Genomic DNA, 4,357 nt, shown 5'->3' with positions numbered 1-4,357 from the left:
TGTGTGCGTGCGTGTGTGTGTGTGTGTGTGTGTGTGTGTGTGTGTGTGTGCCTGAGTGTGTGTCTGAGTTGACATTCTCAGGCAGTCTGCTTCCGGACATAAGAATTCCATAGATGCTATCAGCTTGCTTTTCTTTCTGTTTCTCTCTGACTGTAGTTGCTTACTCTGTTGCTGTTGCTGTTGTTGTTATTATTATATCCGTTGTTTTGTCTTTATCTTTTCTTGGTGTTGAGCTGCCGTTTTTCAGTTTCCTTTCTGTATTATTATTGCTGGATAACATCATCCAGAAATGTTGTTGTCTCTGGACCTTTGAGATTTTTTTTTCCTTTCGTGTTGGCTAATGGCTGTATAAATCTTTCTATATAATTCTCGCTATACACAGCGGACACAAATTCAGGTAGTGTTTTAAAAAACCTGCTCAATTTATATTTTTCTTTTGCGAATCCTTTCGATCAATACAGAGGAATATGTTGTTATAGTTACCAGGTGAATCATGTAACACTTGCAAACGATATATTTTCTTTTGCGCAAATTAAATTTCAGACTTTTCTGCACATATGCCTTTGGGGGATTCAGTCTGTATTTTGCTGCATGAAGAGACATACACGGCCATTCATTATTGGCTTGACTCCAGCTTCCACCTATACACTAACATATTTAAAAGACCATCTCTTTTATCATATATAAAATGAATTAGCTTATATTTATTCAGTTTTACACGGCTTCTTCTCTGCTCTTTCAGCTTTGTTCAATTTCCTATCACACTTATTTCACAGTTCATTTTACTTCTTTCCCTGAAAATGCTAGAGAAAATATTGCTACAATCTCCTCTATATTTATCTCCAGAAAAAGAACATTAATCGAGCAATGTTTAAGAAAATAGAACATGATTCTATCTCCAATATTTATTTAGTTAACAATATTCAATGTTTCGCTGTATCAAATTGATATTTTGTAAGTTAAGGCGTTCCTTAGTTTGAGTTTATGGAAATTATATAGCGTCTGTAGGAAATACATATTCACTTTTGAGGCGAAGTGAATAAGTTGATATAAATTACTTGAGACAATACAACAGATGTCCTTTAACCTGTTATAAGCTTGGTTAGAGTTTACGTAATTTATTTTGTGGATTTGGTGCTGGAGGTTGAATTAATGGTGGTGGTAGTTGTTCAAACCAGGGTGTGCTGGACATGTAAAGAAAAGGAGACGTAGTTGGCATTTAATAATGTATTGGGGGAAGAAAAGCAATGTGTTTTATTGACTATCTTCAAAAGAGCCACACCATCAATGGAGGGTACTAATGCCAACTTTTGAGGCAGTTACGAAAAGCTATCGGAATCAAACACACATGAACATTGACAAAAGGGGTCTTGTTTCATCAGCGGAATGCTCCAGCACACAGGCTCTTAGTTTCAATGGCTGCTGAGTGTGACTGAGGCTTGGAAGTAGTCGATTCCCCTCCCTGATATCCTAATTTGACACCATCTGGGCATCAGTTGTTTCCCCAACATGAAAACACATTTGGGTCCGAACCGGTATCGCAGTAATGATGACATCATATCTGCTGCTGTTCACTTTTTGACCAACAAGTTGAAAGATAAGATACTTCACCAATGGGATTGAAGCACCGCAACATCGATGGAAATGAGTATTGCCCGCAAATGGGACTCTGTTCAGCAATGAATCTCATTGGATCACATTCCATGCGAGTCTCTTGCTAAGCCTATGGAAATTACAGTCAACGCTCGTATGGATGTTATGTATATATTCTTAAGTACTGATATTTTGGCTGTTATTATTTATATGCTTTTCACCATACGTAATGCACCTATTACTAATGCTGGAATTTCCAACATGTTCCACAATTGAGTTACCTCTGCTTCCAGTTTCTTGCATTTCGAGAGTTTCATTTCATTTATAGATACATTATCATCTCTTTGGACAGGTATGTAAATTAAATGGCACTCTTCCCTCTTGGTGGTCCCTGACAATAATATTCGGTCAATTAGCATCGTTTGCTTTCTTTATCAATTAACATTACGTCTGGTCTCCTATTCTCTATCCCATGGTCGCACTGAATCATAAAATCCCATAACATCTTTGCATTATCATTTTCGATGATGCCTTCAAGTTTCTGTTCGTACAACCTTTTTTGCTCTGTCAAGTCCATACTTCTGGCAAAGTGTCCAATGGTCAATCTTTGCTATATTAGCAATTACGCTGTTATAATTTTCAAGGCAAGTTTAAACTATTTAATGGGCCAACGCTTCCAAAAACCCCATATTTTCGCTTCTAACATTCGCTCCTTATTTGGCCCCCTCTTCCTCCCTACTTTCCTTGCGATCTCTTAGTTTCTATTTTCTCTCCTCTTCCTCATACATCCCTTATTAGTCCATCTCCTCTTTTCTCACACCTCTCCTCCCTTTTCATCTCCTTTATTCCTTTGTCCTTCTCTACAACTCATGGATTTGTGCCACAATCTGAAACCATTATTATTTCTGTCTGTGGGAGCGAACACTTTGAATTGTTACCTCGCTAGACATAAAGTTTAGCGGCATTTCCTCTGGTTCTTTACGTTTCGAATTTGAACTCCGCCAAACACGAGTTTGCTGTTCATAAATTCCAGCTTCGTAAACTAAATACTATCTAAGCACAGTGAGAATTATCATCACGTTCATTATTAAACCAGAAAGAGAATGACTGTGATTTCAACATATGCGGGATGCCAAGTCTTTGGAGAACGATTGGCGCCGAATTTTCAAAATCACAGTTAACTGTAGTTCCTTCTAATGAATTGTGCAGGCCTTGAAATACTTGCATTGAATTATCATTTCATTGAATGTTGTCTTCCGTTTAAATTTTTACTTGAAATTACTAAGTGTGTATATATCTGTCTTTCTGTGAGCGCGTGAGTGTAAGTGGGCGTTTCCAAATGTATGTTATCACATGGGATTATACGTTTCAGGTAAAATGCAATCCATTTTATGACCGACTACACTGCTTTTATTTATATATATAAATTTCATATAGTGAATACAATCGTATCAATTATTCTACATTTATAACACACATTGCTCTTCAATAGACTGTAATTATGAAAATCTGGAGCGCTATGAAAAAAGCATTCCTGTATTGATAATACCATACATCCATGACGTCTATAATTTGAATCGACCCACGCTCCTTGAACATTATTATATAAACATTCCTACAGCTCTAACCATGAATATGAAAATCATTTTTTCACACATTTTTGGAAACAATATATACTTCATTCTAAATCTTTCATTTTTTACTATTTACCAATGTTTTCAGTATTTTTCTGGCGACATCTTTCTGTTTTTATGTTGTTGTAACTAAAGGTAGAACAAAAATCTCTCTAGATTAACGTACAACTATGAGAATGAAATAAGTAATACGTTGATGTTTAAACATAAGTTTGAAGTTATATTTTTTTTTCTGTTACAGTTGCTGTAGGACACCAGCTTTGACGACATATTCTCTTCAATGGAGGTGATATAGAAAAATAATACTTCAAACAAAGTAGAATAGCATCTAGTGAAAAAAATATTTAGCCTGTATTAGCTTTCGATTAAGTACCAGATGGATTGTACTATATATGTGTATGTATATTTCAGCAAGTAAATATGCATGTATTATGTATGTATGTATGTATGTATGTATGTATGTATGTATGTATGTATGTATGTATGCATGTATGTATGTATGTATGTATGTATGTATACACACATATTCAAATATATATATATATATATATATATATATATATATATATATATATATTAATATATAAGTGTGTGACTCCAATACCAGTGCACGCGCGCACGCACCCATACAAATAGATAAAGGATGTTTATATAAGTATAGAAATCTACCAATATGATGCGACTAATAATCTCACTTCAAGTATAGTGTTGGATATTATTAATAATTTCGCTGAGAGCTACTTCTAAGTAACTCTCAATAAATATTTGTACTCGATGGACCACTGGACAATCCACTATGATTGTCAGTAAATTTGAAATCATTATGCTAATAATTTAAACAGAAAAAGGCAATTTTAAAACCGTCTTTTGAAATCCAGCCATTTAATCAAAAATCTATCTTCAAATATAACATTTTCGTATACACACATGCACACACACGCATACAATCATACACACACGTACATATATATGTATAATGTTAACAAAAGTTGGGATGCGAGACGTTCAGTTACTAAATAAATGAAAAGGGCATTAAATGCTAAAAAACGTACACGTAGGACAGACACAGAAGGACTCTAATTCTTCATCAGTTATCGGCCAAAAACACTAATGCTCTGTTTCGTGCCTTT

General features: G+C 34.9%; 1 long non-coding RNA gene across 1 annotated transcript in view; it reads left to right on the top strand.

Annotated features, from left to right (window-relative positions):
* The window catches only part of LOC128249777 (uncharacterized), an 8,779-nt gene extending 5,162 nt beyond the window's left edge, over positions 1-3,617 (top strand). Inside the window, exon 3 of the long non-coding RNA XR_008265877.1 lies at positions 3,469-3,617. This is a non-coding gene — a long non-coding RNA (uncharacterized LOC128249777). The remainder of the gene's footprint in view (positions 1-3,468) is intronic.
* Positions 3,618-4,357: the final 740 nt, after the last annotated feature.

Source organism: Octopus bimaculoides, chromosome 1, assembly GCF_001194135.2.
Source record: "Octopus bimaculoides isolate UCB-OBI-ISO-001 chromosome 1, ASM119413v2, whole genome shotgun sequence".
Classification (NCBI taxonomy): Eukaryota; Metazoa; Mollusca; class Cephalopoda; order Octopoda; family Octopodidae; genus Octopus; species Octopus bimaculoides.
Note: the sequence above shows the minus strand (reverse complement) of the source record. Positions and strands in the feature narration are given on the sequence as shown.